This window comes from Haplochromis burtoni, unplaced genomic scaffold (assembly GCF_018398535.1).
Source record: "Haplochromis burtoni strain Fernald_Lab_line unplaced genomic scaffold, NCSU_Asbu1 Contig_1718, whole genome shotgun sequence".
Classification (NCBI taxonomy): Eukaryota; Metazoa; Chordata; class Actinopteri; order Cichliformes; family Cichlidae; genus Haplochromis; species Haplochromis burtoni.
In genome coordinates, this window is record NW_024584079.1 from 7,405 (window position 1) to 25,317 (window position 17,913).

General features: G+C 37.3%; 1 long non-coding RNA gene across 2 annotated transcripts; it reads right to left on the bottom strand.

The window, feature by feature from the left end:
- Nucleotides 1–2,046: 2,046 nt before the first annotated feature.
- Nucleotides 2,047–9,138, bottom strand: LOC106632742. 2 transcript variants are annotated; one of them, XR_006053714.1, is made up of 7 exons: nt 9,011–9,135; nt 7,383–7,655; nt 6,752–7,030; nt 5,281–5,610; nt 4,059–4,163; nt 3,831–3,848; nt 2,047–3,156 (listed from the first exon to the last, which is right to left on the bottom strand). It is a non-coding gene; the product is annotated as a major histocompatibility complex class I-related gene protein (long non-coding RNA). The 2 variants fall into 2 exon arrangements; XR_006053713.1 differs by having other exon boundaries at nt 2,047–3,848; nt 9,011–9,138.
- Between the last annotated feature and the right edge of the window lie 8,775 nt (nt 9,139–17,913).

Here is a 17,913-nt window from a genome sequence, read left to right on the forward strand (position 1 = left end):
GATTGTGGTTTGGTCTATGTGGCCCAGACCCATAGAAAACAGGTCTGGCCCGGATCCGGCATCAAGCTGGCACTTCTGACTGACTGGTGTCACGGCAGGGTGTATGTCAACCAGATGTGGGCCAGGTCTGGCAATGATGGCAATATTTATGTTCCTATTTTCCTATTTTAGTTAAAAGACCCAAATGCCAAGTTGCAATACTATACTGCTGTGGTAGCCAACATTTCAAATGCAGATTTGACAGGTTTGTGAGTGTACACTTTATACAAAACCTAGTTTTCTCTGAAAAGAGATTCATCATGTTGCTTTTGCACTATTATGTTCTGTCATATGTTGTTATTACATGGCTTGATTAACTTTGTGGTGTTTATGGACATCTTATCACCACTCACACATCACAAACACTATATTCTAATATCTGTTTACTTCCCACCGTCATCTTTGAAGAAAGAAACTGTAAATGGCTAAAGAGTCAGCATTCACCTGTAATGAGTCATTCACATGTGAACAATGACTCAGTGGTGATGTTTCCATTGGCTGCCTCTAACTTTATTCCAGCTTTGCTACATTTTTAAAACAGCATCCATTTGTTTTCTATTGAACAACGACATCTACAGATTTTTTAGAAATTTACTTCAAACATGTAATTTTCTCTTTTGGACTTTTGGAGTCACTGTTTTCTGATGTTTAGGTACACTGAAATTTTAAACTTGCTGTGTGGATTTCTTATACTTCTTTTTTACTGACTTCCTGATTGTATTTTTAAATCTCATCTTGTTCTAATATGATACATAATCAACTGGTGAAAACAGATTTCATGAACAGAAACACATACACACTAAATGTGCAAGGATGAATGAAACCTGTAACAAACGCATGCATACCAACAGTTTTCATTTCGGTGAATCCTCAGGCTCAGTGTGTGTTTTCCCATGTTACCACCAGAGGGCAACACAAATCAACATCTCTGCCATAAGGAAAGTCCCAACTGAGGAAACAGGCTGTCAGTGTGTTTCCACACCTCTGGTTTTTCAGAGGGTTTATTTTTTTAAGGAAAACATTAAATTTGGCAGTGAGATTAGTCTTTTATTGTTTTGTTTTTTTCATTCTAGGGGAGTTATACCTATCAGAGGAAAGGTAGCTTCAGTCTTGTCATTGTAAGAATAATGATCCAGTAAAATAATAAGCAGATATTCATATACAGTGGCTTGCAAAAGTATTCGGCCCCCTTGAACTTTCCCACATTTTGTCACATTACAGCCACAAACATGAATCAATTTTATTGGAATTCCACGTGAAAGACCAACACAAAGTGGTGAACATGTGAGAAGTGGAACGAAAATCATACATGATTCCAAACAATTTTTTACAAATAAATAACTGAAAAGTTCAGATCAACACTCATCTGAAAGTTAGGTTTCAAAAGCAGTAATGATTTGGCAAACATTGCTAGATTCGATTCACTCAAGAATGCATTTGTGTACAAAAATTCTCACCGCTATCTGAAAAGGTTGGAAGTCACACACATGCATTATCATGTGTGTTATAGTGTATCATCATAATACAACTCAATTGGCACTTGGTGGTCAAAACAGAAGCTCTTGTGATCTTGTTTGTATAATTATGACTGGATTCCTTGTAAAGTTACATTCAGTGCCATGCTGCATTAATAAAAGTGTGATTTCACCGTGTTGAACTGCTCTTGTCTCTTAACAAAGGGTGCAAATATTTTCTAACTTCATGCATAATTTGATGTAAATGGCAATAATTCACCAGTGACCCCCAGGTTCTTGCAAACTGCTAATTATTTTAACAGGATTAATCTATATAAAAGTATAAACTTAAATATAGCGTTACATCTTTAGTACTTAGAAACAACTTCCTTGATGCTCCCCGAAGAGAGGGAGCATGTAATCTGTTCTGTTTGTCTGTCTGGTCACACCATTTGTGAAAATCAGTAAAAACTTTATATTACGCACAATTTTGATGGATCGTGTTCATGTTGCCCCTGAAAACAGGAGAAAGAATCACGAGAGTGATTTTGACTTGCTTCTCTCATGCAGTTGTTTATTGCAATGAAAATGAACATAAATATTTCACATCCTGTACTGCTCAATGTCACAGAGTGGAAGCAAAAGCTAAATAATAAACCAAAATACTAAAGTGGTTACTAAACATATATCGGAACATGTTTCCTCACCAAATGGATAATAATAGCAACATTTCTAGCTCCTGCCGTTAGCTCAATGGCTGTTATACAATACAAAACTGAGGCTCAAAACCGCCGTGACTATGTGCACAAAACAAACTGTAATATAATGCTTCTAAAGCTTACAAACAATGAAGAGTTACATCTTGATGCATGCTCAATCATCCAGGTAAGTAAATCTCCAAAAGTTGATTCTGTTCATCTGGGCATAAGGGAATCATCTCAGGTTTTTATAGCTTATAGAAAGATTTCAGCCAATTCAGCATGTTGTAATGAAGACATCAAACAACAGCAGTAAAGTTTTAGTATAACCCTTGCCATCCGTGGGGCGCTGCGCTCTCCGAGTCCTCCTGTTTGTTCAGTGTTTTTTGGAAAGAAATGTTAGCCAGGGCACCTGAAGTGCAGAAGCACTCAGAGAGCACAACTCCTGCTTAAGGGCGTGGCCTTGACCTAGACACAGTTTTTACAAAATTACATCAGCTTAAGCTGTCATTGCTGTCAACCATAATGACATGTCACACAAAATTTGAACATGAGATCTTGAAAACTGTGGATGCTAGGCTGAAAACAAACAGAAGAGAAACAAGTTTAACCAATCACAAACCCCCACCTTCAGGGGGTAGTTTACCAAACATAAAGAGTCCAGAAATGCATATCGCAAATAAGACTGATGTTCTGCTGCTGGTTAATGGTGTTGGCAATGGAGGATATATATGTTGCTCACCGTGTCCACTCCTTTATGACCAAGCGTGTCAACATGTTGTCCTTCCAGCAGGATAACACGACATGTCACAAAGTGAGTTCACGAGTTACTGAGTCTGTAATGCCCTCTGCAGTCACCGGCTCTCAGTCTAATAGAGAACCTTTTGAGATGTGGTGGGAAGGGAGACACGACAGTCAGCCTTGTTGATTTAGTCGCTCTGACAGCTCAGATCCTTTGTCAGGAGCTGAAAAGAAAAATCAAAAACCTTCAGTCTGGATTTCTTTTTATCTGTTTGTAAAATGCTCCGCAGCTCAATAAGTAAAAATGAAAACCTCTCAATTTTTCAGTTCAAGTGAGGCAGAGCAAGTGAGCTAGACTATAAATAAGAAAGAGAAACTGCATCAGCAAGAATTCATTAATAAAAAATAATTATCTTTTTCACTCTAAGGCACAAACAGACATGGTTCATGCATGCGAAGGTTAACCTGGCACCATGTTTTGCTGCAAATCATAAAAAAGTCACAAGTTGTTTTTTTACATAGTGACAGATACACTGTAAAATCTAATTAGTTCCCTTAAAAAAATTGTGCAAAGTCGTTGCCTCAAAAAAGTTTACTTAAGAAAATCAACTTATTCATTCAGAGTCTAGGTTTGGATATCTTTTTTCCGTTAATGAATAAAACAATTTAAAAACTGCAATTTTCTTTTACTCAGCTTATCTTGGTCTAATATTAAATGCTTGATTAAAACCAGAGTGTTTGATGCATCACAGTATTAAACAGATCTGTATGATAATAAAGGAATCTGAAGCAAATGTCTTGAAAAAGGATGGGAATAAATCCATTGGTAATATTATTAAGATCCTAGTTTTAAATCCAGAGTGCATGTCACAAAGTGAGACAAGGAAGGGGAACTTACAAGATGTTGGCCGTCTGTCTGAAATTTAAAAAACAAACAAACAAGAAAAACAAAACAAAAGGCAAATGAGTTTTTAACATTTCGAAGTGCCTGAAAATCTTGTGTTTTCCTCACATAAATTCAGAAAGAACCATGTCTAATGTAAAAAGTACAACAGAAATAATCTAACTGAGCATTTCCCATCTGCTACTGGTTGACTGGTGAACTCAGTTTCTTTGAATCTCTCACCTTTCCTCTTTTTCCAAACAGCAAATCCAGCAGCAGCAATGAGAATGAGAACAACAAAAACAACGACTGCAGCGATGGTGTTGAACAGCATGTCAGAGGACGTCTCTGCTCAGTAAAGAAAAACAAATGAAAATAAACATATAGGATAAAATGTGCAGTTAAAGTAGTTTAAAACAAAAGTATATCGATCCATCCGCTCTAATGACATAGATAACAATATCACACTGGGTCCTGCAGGAAAAAAATGACAACGGGTAGTGAGAGCAGCGGAGAGGATTGTGGGGACCTCTCTTGCCTCCCTCCCCAGGAGATCTACTGCGCCTGCCTCATCCAGAAGGTCCTCTCCATTACAGGTGACTCCACTCATCCCTTCAACAGCTTTCATTTCTGCATCGAGGAGAAACCGCGACGCAGACTGAGAGACAGCTTCGTCCATCAGCTGTCAGGATGCTGACCATCTCTGAATCGAGAAGGGGGGCCCAAGGGTACATCTTTCGCCATCTTACAATGCTGTGATTGCAGCCATTCCCCAACTCTCTGTGAATGGTACTCATGGCCATTCGAGAATCTGTGTCTTTGATTAGTAGTCGTTGATCAATGGTCATAAGAATTTGCATACTAACAATCATGGAACTAACCCCCCAGCCCATTGTTCATTCAGTGGTGCTAGTTTCCTTCGCTGTGCAAATGTACTGTTTATAAGGTTGGGGAAACCTGCAGTCAGCTGAGACTGAAGAAGTCACTTGGATGAGTGACGAAACGTTTCTCCCACTGAAAATGTCCAGATGAACAGAATCAACCTTTTGGAATTTACTTACCTGGATGATTGAGCACGCATCAAGACATTATTTTATTAATATTTTTAAAATGATAGCAGCACAAACGAAAATTTTTGCAGCACAAACCAGCACAAACGTTTGATACCACTTTTGTTGGATTTGAAGAAGGTGGGGGGGCCAACTTCACTCACATTTGCAACTGTTGTGATTTGATGCTAGAATCGAATTAAGTTAGAATATTATATTAACAAAAGAGAGAATTATTATATTTACCCAATACTTTAAAAAATAGAAAGATTTTTTTCCTCTGTTAGGATCTCCATTAGTTATTCCTACAGTAACAGTTATTCTTCTTTGTGTCCAAAAACTAACAAGGTAAAACAATCAGAAACATTATAGACAATCAATCCACAATACGGGCAAAAAAAAAATGTTTCTCTCACCTTCATCAGTGTTAAATATTTTTTTCCCCCAGTTTGTTCTGATACTAGTTTTATCGAGTTTGGTGACAAGGATGTCCTCACCACCAGAGAGCTGAAACACACAGTCGTACCTCCCCCAGTCTTCAGGTGTGACTGATGAAATATTCAGATCAACACTCATCTGAAAGGTCTCATCATTGTTTGGGAGGATCTCTCCAGGATCCACACCTTCATGGAGCTCCTCTCCATCTTTCCTCCAGAACATCAAGGGTCTGTTAGGATAGAAACCTGTAGCGTGGCAGCTGACTGGAGAGGAGGGAGTCTTCTGGAGGAGAGACACTGAGGGAAGAACTGGAAGAAGGAAAGGAATTCAACCAAAACCTAATATTCAAAACAGAGTCGTTAGAGCCAAACAATCATCATCTTAAGTCATGTCAAGTTTATTTGTGTAGCACTGTTCAGACAGAAGGTAATTCAGAGTTCTTTAGAGAGGGGAGGATAAATACAAGAGACATTTAAAACATCTAATGTATATGATCATATAACACATATAACTTTTCATCACCAGCTTCCAGCAGCTGCATAAGGCTACAATATGAGATCTTTTAGACTAAAAATAACCCGAAACACTCTGAGATATAGTAATGAAATTGTGAACACAAGAATACTTAATACTTAATGAAAAATCATGAGTTTCAATTCATGTCAATAATAGTCTTTCAACCACAAACATGATAAATATTATCTTAATCCATCCATCAATTTTAACAGCCAAATTCACCACCAGGTGGCGCTAAAAGAGAAGCTGCAAATTGGCTCACTGTTTGGAAACCACTGATGAACTACAGCATCACTGCATTAAGATCTTTCACTGAACAAGTTGACCTGCTGACTGTAAATTTTACTCACAAAAACATTAAATTATTGTATAAATGTTCTCAGTTAAAAGTAAAAAGGAGGTTATTAAATGGTACTGCTTAAACTTCCTGTTTCATTTTGACAATTGCTTTTCTTGAGACATTTCACTAATTTCCTCCTTATCTTGTTAGTCCTCTTGTCTGTTATTCAGAAATCAGTCGCAGTACATCATGCTGGAGGATGTCTCAGTTCCTAAAATGCATATGAACAAGAAAGGAGGCTGGAAGAGGAGCTATAATCAAAATGGCCATGGTGAGAGATGGCCTCTTCTTTTGTTGTTTCAATTATTTAAGATGATCAGACTTTCTGCCCTTCACTGACTCTGTGTGTGATTGAAGGCATGATATCTTGTCACATTGCAGAGAAGCCCTAAATATGTATATAAGATGTTTTTGATCCAAAACCTAAAACTGCAGTTACCAGGAAAACTTCATATCAGTTTTCATACCTTCTAAATCATTCAATTTTAAATCTACTTAAACGTTTTTGCCATTTTCTCTTTCAATGATAACTATTTTTCAAAAGATAATACAAAGTAAAACAAACACTACTGCATCAGGTCATGTGATTCTACCTGTTCTCTGCAGAGAGCTGTTGCCACTCTCCACGTACATCTTCAGCCACTCTGGACAAATCTTAGTGAGGATTTTTTCACGGTCTTTCATTCTGGTTGTGTCAGCATCCCAACTCTGTTTGATAATGTCAGCCTCTGGTTTCAGTGCGATCCACGTCAGCGTCTTCAGATCCAATTTAAGAAAGTCTTCTCCATCATATCCGTACTGTAAAAGCCCCGTAACCTCTCCGGTGTTTTCATCCCATTCACAGCCTTCTATCATCTGTAAAATATGGACAGCTGAGGCGAGAGAGAAAACAGAGATTATAGCGAACATCTGAAACTCAGAGGCTATAAACTGTAAGAAGCACAATAAAGACATAATGCAAGACATAAAACAGAGACATGATCTATAATTTTTAAAGTTAAAATCTTAACATGGTTAATACAAGACTAAAATTGAGAACAATTATTTTTATGAATTATTTTATTCTTTTTAGGGCACACTAGTGAGGTTTGATGATTACAAAATGTATTATTATACCTAATAAATAACTAATTATGCTAACAATCTTTTACATTAATCAGTTTTGTTTATGCATATACATGATTTATGATGATTTGGCAAAACAAATAACATAAAACACTGCACCTCTGCTTTGGTTTAACTGCTGCTTCAAACTAGAAATCCATAATCTGAATAGATTTGGCCGATCCACAAAACAATAATCAGTGAGCGACTCCAACATCTGAGGGTTGGTATCTAATATTTTCTTCGCCCAGTCCTGTCTTGCTTCCAGTATCTTGTTGCTGCTGTCACAGTAGTAAGCCATCTGAATGCCATCAATTACTGGGAAACCCACAAACTCAGAGATGTTTGGGTTTCCAGAGGAACCAGTGTCAAAACTAACCAATGAGTGTTTCACTGTGGGACAAAAATGTTTATAATGTTAGTAAACAAATAAATGAAATATATAAACATTAATCAGAAATATGATTAATTCGGTATGAATCAGACTCCACAGCAGGTGTGTGTGATCAATTATGACGCATGTACAATGATATATGTGTACTTTTGAGTACTTACAAATGTGTGTACCCAAACCTGAACAAATAATGAAAATTAATGTGCACATTTATGTTTAGCTTCACAAATCTGATCATTGACACTTTCAAAAACTTCCTTGTGCATAAAAAAGTCTATGAATATTTGTGGCATTCTTTTAGCTAACTTACAGAGCATTAAATGCCAGTGCACAGATCACCTGATTATATCACCTGATTTATTTGGGAGGGATAACAAATGTAAGCTGCGTTCAAGTGCTGGATTTCCTCCAGATTCCTGTGTTTTATATTTATTTTTAAAATAAAAGATTCATTCTATTTGTCTTGATGCATGCTCAAAAACCCAGGTCAGAAAATCCCAGAGTTGATTCTGTTCATCTGGACGTAGCATTCTCAGAGAAAAATGTTTCATCACTCATCCAAGTGACTTCTGCTGACTGCAGGTTTTCCCAACCTTAAAAGCAACATAAGAACCTTCGATCCTGACCTTTTACCATTCACAGAGTTTGGGAACGTCTGCAATCATTTATGTGTGATCATGACAGTCTGAAAAAATAATTGTGGCTTATTGTTAGGAAACAGTGCGAGTTTCGGTTGTTATGCAACTTTACTATTTATAAAGTTGGGGGAATCTGGAGTCAGCAGAGACTGAAGAAGTCACTCGAATGAGTGATGAAATATTTCTCCGACTGAAAACGCTACGTCCAGATGAACAGAATCAGCTGTTTTATTTGAAAAAACAAACAAACATAAAAAATACAGATAAGGCCAAATATTCCAGATGTCCACCACATTATCACACACATTTGTAAAACATTGTATGTGTTCAGATTCCTTTGTATGTGGACTGGAGCACACATTTATGAGCACTGAAAACTGCACCGAAATATTAATACTCATTTGTAAATCTTAGTTAACACTTGTGTATGACATCATATACATTTGTAACCCTGCTGAGACTAATTTAACACTTTACAAATAGGACAGTTTAAGGAGGAAATACTTCACAAAATGTCATTTCTCATTATACAACTTCGACCACTGCAAATTAACAGTACATTACACATACTATACAAAGAGCGTGTGTTACATTTCTTCAGAGCCCAACTGGTAAGCATAAGGAAAAGTAAACAAAATGACAACTCATAAAAGTTAGCCATATTCAAGCTGTAATAATAAAGTAAACTACTTTTAATATTTAACGTATGATCTTACCTGGACATACCACATTAGAGCAGAGGAGTAATAGATACACAGGTTTCATGTTGCTTTTGTGTTGCTGTGTTTATCGTGAGAGTCTGTTTTTTTGTGCCTTCAAACTGGGTAAAGCCAGCCCCCACAGGAAACTACCTGATTTCAAAATAAAAGCTACTTTCTGAGGGTTGTGATTTTGGCATTAAAGGTCTGTAGTAAGTTAGTCTGTAATAAATTATAACCTAATAAATAAATACATAACAATATACAGTGCCTTAAAAATGAATACATTTAAAATTACAAATAAAATAATATTAAAATAGCACATCTACCATCTCCAAACTAGTAACCACGTTTAAGAATAAGACTTGCACAGCCATTACAAGGAAATTATCAGAGCAGTCCATTCAGTTATACTGAAACTGGATCTAAGCAAAACCTGGACCAGATGAGCTGATGATAAACGCCTTCAACGAATGTCTCTTCAAACATATTAAGTAAAAGTAAAAATCTAAAAACAGAAACAGGTTTTAATTACAAGGGAATTTGTAATTTAAAGAGACGCAGTTTATAAAATACACTTGAATATGAAGTGTAAAAATAAACATCTATGCACTTTTCATAATGTTCCTATGAGATCATATATGACTGTGTTACTGTTAAAACTGAATTTTCATGTTTTAACTGTTTAAAGTGGAATTAAATGGAAATAACCTGTAACCTTCTGGATTGTTAAACTTCTGAGTGTTTTCGGATATATGCTTATGGTTCACTAAAATGAAGCTAACTGTTATTTTCATGTGGGATCTTTATAAACCTTTCCTAGATTATGTTATGTCACTGTGACAGTAATGTGAACTCAAGAGAGCCCAGGCAAAACTGGTTAAGAGAATTAAAGCCAGATGAGTGACAACACTGTATACATTAATAGACATTTTTTCCTACCTAATAAAGTGGCCACTCACTGGCCACTTTATTAGGTACACCTTGCTACTAGCGGGCTACATCTCTTTTTTCCTTCAGGACTGCCTTAATTCTTTGTAGTTTAGATTTAAGAAGATGCTGGAAATATTCCTGGAGTTTTTCACCATATTGACATGTGACAGCATCACACAAGTCCTGCAGTCACATTGACATGCATGATGCAAATCTCCCATCCCAACTTGATGGATGCTATTTGAATGCAGTGAACTGACTGTCATGTTCAAAATACCAGTTTGAGATGATTTCAGATTTAGTATCACCTTCTCCTGCTAGAAACATCCACACCAACAAGGTATCTTCACACAGAGAACTGTTGCTCACACTGTAGCTTCACTTTTTTTGCAACATTTTCTGTAAACTGTAGAACTGGCTTTGTGGGAAAATGCCAGTATATCTGAACAACCATGTCACATTTAGAGCCGTTTGATGTATCTTTCTTCCCAGTAGGCTGTTTTATCAGACTTTTTGTCAAAGTAAACTTTACAAAGTCTGTAACTTTGTAAAGTTACATAAATTTGACAAAATTAATGTAACTTTACAAAGTTACAGACTCAATTATATTTAGTCTGTTCATGCCAGCTTCTACATGTGTTATTAGATAATAACCTAAACTTTAACTCACAGTGACATGGTGTCATGCCCCCATTTGTCCTTGGACAGAACTCCGTGGACTAAACGCTGCATCGTCTCTGAAGATCTGCATGCTCAGCTGCTAGCCTGCCTGTTTCCTCCTTGCTCATTGCTACATATTTTCCTATGATTTCTATGGTTAATAAACTTGTGAAATTATCTTGCAGTGTCCAGTGTTTGGGTCTTATTCTCTGCTGCCTGTGATGAATATTTAAAGGCACTGAAGGAAAAAAAGCAACAAAAAAAAAAAGATGTGTAGATGAAGCAGTTTAGAACAAAATGACGTAATTGTTTATTGGTGGACTTTTCAGTCACTTATACATTGCACGGTTTTCCTCAAGTTTTTGCTTTTTTCCACTGACTTGATGGCGGCGTTGCACTCTACACCACACCTTCTTAAATATGTCCTCTCTATCTCTCCTTTAGAACATCATAGCTTTATTAGAATCAAACCTGCAACGTGGTATCTGATTTAACCACGAGGGGGAGCCAAAGCGTCATTCATCACTAATTTTCTTTCTTAAAGTCAAATAGGTTTACTTTAATATGAATAAACAAATAATATCAGAAATTGCAGTCACACTGAAAAAAGACCACATTTTGGATTTACTTAATTCAATATTAGACATTGGTTGCACACAGATGTTTTTCTTTGGCAGTAACTTAAACAATTGAGTTAAATCAACGCAAGTTATTCAAACATGAGTCAATTTTGTCAGTTACACCCAAGATAATTACATAAATTCAAGAGATGGCCAGTAGAAGACATGAAATTAGGCTATACTTTACAAGTAGTAAAGTAAATTAGTGTGAGATTCAGGATCCATCTGATCTGCTGAGCTGTCGTCATAAAGAGCCAGTGTAAATATAATCATCTAATTATAATCCTAATCTATAATCATAAACAGGCTTTTATTTGTTTGATTAGGCATTAATAAAACTGAATAAAGGTGTCATCTGAGGGAAAATACACAAAAGGGACCAAAACGCAAATGTAGTTTTGGACCACATGAGTTCAGTTTTTCCCCCAAAATTTTCTCAACATTAGCTCTTTTTTCTTTCAGTCACTTAGTGTCCATAACCCACCCCTTTTGGGTATCGTGAATGTTTCAGTGATTAATACTGTTTGGTTTTACCTAAATGTAATTGTCTTTGTCACAAACAACAACAAAAAAGTTTCTTTTAACTTTTAGAATTTTAAAATTATTATTTTATATTTTCCCCTGTGTAGTCCAGTTAGTTTTGCCTTAGTTTCCTCCTGCCTTTTGTTTTGTATCGCTCTCCAGCCTATATAAACAGCTCACTCTTGGTTTAAGTCAAGTTTTGGTTTCCACACGTCTGCTTTTAGGTCCAATCATCAACCTCCACATAGCTCACCTTTTGTACAGATATATGCCACAGTTCCAGCAGTAGTTAAGGTAAGGAAACCAATCACAGCAGCAATGATGCAGATAATCAAAATAGCTGGTTTCTCAGCCAAACAAAGAAAAACAATTATTAAGAACAGGGACTATTTCCAGATATCCAAGCTGACTTTGGGTGAAAGGTGAAGTACACCCCGGACAGGTACACTATATTGTCAAAGGCTCAGTGAATTCCGCATGGTATTGTGATAGGATACCACCTGTGCAACAAGTCTAGTTATGAAATTTCCTCATTACTTCATTTTCAACAGTCAGCTGTTAGAGGTATTATAATGATATGGAAGTAATTGGGTATGACACCAACTCAACCATGTTCATAGAGCAAGGTCAGCAAAAGCTGAGATGCCTAGTGTACAGAGTGCAGACTGTCTGCAGAGCCAATTGCTACACACTTCCAAACTTTATGTGGCCTTCAGATCTGCTCGAGAACAGTGCTGTCAGGGACTAAGCAGTAAAGCATAGAGGACACAGTGGTTTAATTCAAAAGTGGGGTTTTATTTACCCCAAAACATGAAAAACATTTAACAAATCCAGAAACTTAAACAGACAGACTAATAAAAGAGGTAAAAGCAATAAACTTAACTCAAAATAACCACTAGTAAAACCTCAAACAAACATAAGACAAGATGAACTGACACATGAGGGAACCTATATACTGGCTTAGCTAAACCATAGGACACACAAGGGGAAGACAAAATGGCTGCCATATAATCAACTAACACAAAACAATTCAACAAACACCCCCCAGGCAACAAGGCTTGTGGTTCAATCCAATGAGGTCGTCAGCAGTACTTCAGGTCTCTCAGCCCTGAGCCACACCTGTTACCAACCAGGAAGGAGAAGCCAAACCATCAGTTCAAGAAAAGTTTATTAATACAACATAAATCTGAATTTTGACCTTGCAGTGTTGATATGTGTGCAAACATTGTGTGATGGAAAAAATAAACTAATCTAATAATGAAACAATATCTTGGGCAATGAGTACAATATATATAAAGTAGTGGCTGCAAAGTAAACTAAAGTGAAGCAAACTTGGGGTGAGGTTTGGATCTTACCTGAGAGCCTGAGAATTAAGAATTGGATATCACTTCACTTAAGTTCATATGAGTGTGAAAGCACAACGGGAACACTTTTCGCAATATCGTTTAGGTCCATCACAGAGAAACAATCACATTCACACCTACAGCCTATTTAGAACTGACAAAATTCTACAAAAAATAAAATAAAATAAAAAATCAAGAGGTCCTCAGTTTGACTCTTAATTTTTGCTGCATGTTAGTTTCCTGTTTTTTCCTGCCAGTCTCAGTCCATCTGTACTGAAACTATCCAATGAAGGCTAATTGTCACACATTTTCTTTTAAAATCTTTTGATTTATTGGTTTATTATTATTAACTTTCTGAAACAATATATTAACTGGATTGTGGGATAGAAGATAAAATCTTCAAGAAATCACATAAAATCTTTTTTCACTTTCAGAATTTACATTTTTCCAATTTGTTCTGATTGCTGCCTTCTCCAATTTGGTGATGATCCTTTACATCAAAAAGCTGAAACACACAGTCATATCTCCACCACTCTTGGGACATGATTGATGAAATCTTGAGGAGAACACTCAATTGATAGGTTCCATCAAGATTAGGGAGGATCTCTTTGTGCTCGTATCTGTACCTGTACCTTGTATCTGTACCTGAGCTGTGGTAACGCACAATTTTCCCTGCCGTAGGATCAATGAAGTCTTATATTATATTTCTCACCTGTAAGTGAGCAGCATTTTAGGAGACAAGTTATTTAACTACACTTCACAGAGATCTTTTTTTGGTAACTATATTGTGGCAAACTTAAGCAAAGTAGGAGAAAGAGATCTCTATTTTAACCTGCAGCTCCTGTGTTTCACAGACTGCTCAACTACAGGAATGCTGCTTTTATTAGGAGCACCACATAACAGTGGAGAGAGGTGATTAGCGGGTACAGCAGTCTCAGTCATGGTGTCCTTGCTGGCCACAATCAATACAGAACACACAGCTGCAATAATGTTATACGTTAACAATATCAACACAAGATAACTGCAGTAGCTGTTATAATGCTGTAACTCAATAGGTGAATGTCAGGTGAACAGTCCCATGAGTCTTTGGGCTAGTAGCTTCTCCCCTTAGCCCACAACGATATATATCTGCATCTGACTTATCACTAACCTGTTTGCATTTAAGTCAGTGATTTTTGAAAGTCTCTCTTTCTTGTGGTTTACTGTGTAAAGCAGGTTGCAGACTGCGCATTTGTCATATGGGAATCCTTTTTTAAGCCGATAAATTTTTTAATTTGAAACACAAGTTGACTATTTATTTTGCCTAGATAATATAGAGCAGTATGGTTCCAGCCATTCCCGGCAACTGTCCTTGTTCCCCTGGAGAGAGAGGCAAGGCTTCACCTTCGGCTTCCTTCACCAGACACAGCTGTAAGCCCTGCACAGTCCCAGCTGTCAGAGGAGTCATGTGAAGGCCCATTTTTACTTTTATTGTAAGTAGAGCTCAAAAACTAAGTAACTAATCAGTGTTTCCCCTGCACCTTCATACACCAGGGCCATGTCCTGCTAAACTTGTTATTCCTGCATCTTCATCTTGGAGAGCATGCAGAGGAAGAGGGCCCACGTGACCTTGCTAAGCTTCACTGAATTGGTGCGTTTAGGAAAATTGGAGCTAAAAAATAAACTTGTCATTCATCTGTATGCTAATTGTTATCTTTATTTATTCACATAAACCAAGGATACTGGTGTGGCAGACCCCTTGTTCCTGTGCTGCCATGGTTAGTGCCTTTTTGCTTTTCTTTGTTTTAATAAACTCCTGGGTTGCTTTGTCTGTATGTTTTGGGTCATTGTTCATCGGTATTATGAAATGCCACCCAATCAATTGGATTGCATTTAGCTTGCAAAAACCCTAGTTTCCCAGTGCTACTGGCAGCCATGCACTCCCAACCTTGCGCCGTGTTTTACAGATGATGTGGTATGCTTCGGATCATGAGCTGTTTCACACCTTTTCCATGTTTTTTTCTTGCCATCATACTGGTAAAGCTTGATCTTGGTTTTATCTATCCACAGAATGTTTTCCCAGAACTTTGATGGCTTTTTTAGATGTTTTTTTTCTTTAAAATCAAAGTCCAATCTAGCCTTTTTTATTCTTTAGGCTTATGAGTGGCTTGCACTTCACAGTGAACCCTTTGTATTTATTGTCATGCTGTCCTCTTTTTATAGTAGACTTGAATATGGATATGCCTACTGCCTATCTCAGCTCTATTAATTCAATACTACATACTATTAAGGTTATAATGTAGTATAAATATACAAATATTTATTTTAGTATAGGGTGATACAATATAGTCGATACCCTTATCATTTGTTTATTATTTATTTCAATAAGTATAGGTACAAGTATTTTATGTAATCATTATAGAAATTTTGTAATATTCATGAAAATGTTTCCTTTTACATTTTTACAGTTCAAAAATTTTACAGATTAAAGATCTACTGACCAAACTTCCAGCTTTGCAAAACGTTACACTGGGGCATCATGGTGAGAAGAAAGCTGAATATAAAAGCAAAGCACTCAGTTTACTGGTGGATTTACGTCCCTACCTTTACCCATCATCACAAGCTCTGGATGGTGACCAAAAGAAATCAGCTTTCTCCAAAGGGTGGCTGGCCTCTCCCTTAGCGATAGGGATGAATGGATCGACTGATAGATGGATCTTTTATGAGAGTTTGTTTTTTAAATTTTGATTCATAGCTCTAGAACAATAATATGCAGTTTTGTAACACTACCACTATCACTTTGGGTGAAAAACACCCGTCGTTATTGTTCTAGGATTAATGTAATAAGTAGATGGTCAATTAGGCATTGTCTTGGGAAAGGAAAAAGTAGTTCCTCTCATTAATGTAAGGGGGTGCCAGAAGTTTGCCTTTCTAAATGAGGTTTGGCTCCCCTTGGGGTTAAAGATTTATTTGTTAAACTGTGCATTTAAATAAATGTGTTTCAACTCTAGATGTCGCCAGACGTTAAACACAGCGACAAAGATCATTAATTCACAAGTTTAAAGTGATTATAACACAAAGATGAATTTATTCCAGTTTTTGGTAAATGGCCTGCATTTGTATAGCGCTTTTCTAGTCCATAGGACCCCAAAGCGCTTCACACTACATTCAGTCATTCACCCATTCACACACACATTCACACACTGGCGATAGCAAGCTACATTGTAGCCACAGCTGCCCTGGGGCGCACTGACAGAGGCGAGGCTGCCGGACACGGCGCCACCGGGCCCTCTGACCACCACCAGTAGGCAAACATGGGGTTAGTATCTTGCCCAAGGATATTTGGCATGCAGCCAGGAGGCAGCCTGGGATCGAACCACCGACCTTCTGATTAGTGGCTGACCTGCTCTGCCACCTGAGCTACAGCCACCCCAAAATTGTAAAGAAGATAGTAAAATGTAGTAGATTCCATAAAAACGCCACCTCAAAATAATATGTATAAAGTAGGAATACAGTAGGTTTTTCAGTTTCTCAACAGGTGATCCAGGTGATCGATATATGCATTTTTTTTTTTTTTTTTCTGCCCATTCTGTTGGTTTTTGTTTTTTGCCCTTCTCCCCCGTCCCTCTTCTCAGCTGTTTCTCTTTCCCTCTTTCTTTCTCCCCTTCTTTCCTCCCAGTCAAGTCTGTCCCGTATTCAGCAAGTGAAAATAAAATAAACAATAAAAGGTGAATCAAATGGACCATTATGGCAAGGCTGGGATGGTCAATTTGGTAAAGTAAATCCGTTGGGCATCTTTCTTTGCCTTTAGACAATAATTCTGATGGCAAAAGAGCCAAACGGGACAGGCAAAAGAAAAAAAAAAGAAGAAAAAAAAGGAAACACAGCTGATCCTAATACACAAGACGACCAGAGGATACAAGCTGAACACAGTGACAACAGACACAGACCTTCAAAATAAAACAGGAAATCCACAACACAAACTCAGGGACACGAACAGGGCACAAGGGGAGGACACAGAAAATAAACCTAGAACTGGAAACCCTGAGAATGAAGCCTACATACTAATAGACAGGGGCGATTCTAGGATCAGAGCTTTGGGGGTGCTGAGCACCCAGAGAGCTGCCCATCCAGGCAAGGTAAACTTTACTCGTCACGATGAGACGTCTTCCCTGTCTCTGTCAGTCCCTGCATCCTTAAATGTCTCCAGTTGTCCCGAGTCTGCAAATTTCTTTATTAAATTATAAGATTCTTAAATTCACCAAGTCTCTCTGTGCCTGGGTCCTCTTCACAAAACATAGCATGACAGTTTTGTACATTTTAACACAATTTAATCCCCACATTTGTGAAAGAAAAGCAAAACACTTTTTTGAAAAGTCTGTAACAAAACCATCAAATCTGATAAAGGTTATTTAAATGCTGCTAAAGACTACTACTGACAAAGAAGAATGGATTTGAATTAAAAAAAAAAAATCCTAACCTTAATTACTGCAGGAGAATAATGAATGATGCACACAGTGAGTAAAAAGTAAACTGAGTTAGGGCTGGGCCATATTATACCGTTCACGGTAATACCGGTACAATGTTAGGCAACGATAAGAAAATGAAATAACGCGATAGAATATGGGTAAAACGCGCATGCGCAGTGCCTTTGTTTTCATATGCACACGGCTGATTGTTGAGTGAAACGGATGAACCAGAATTGGTTTGTAAAAATGGTGCAACTTCAGTGATTTGGAACTGGTTTGGTGTTTGTCCGTCAGATACACAACAAAGCACATTTTTTTGTAGAACATGCAAGCGGCCCGTATTTTTTTGGACTAAGGTGCTCATAAATCTGGGAGTAATCTGGGTCCTAAACTCC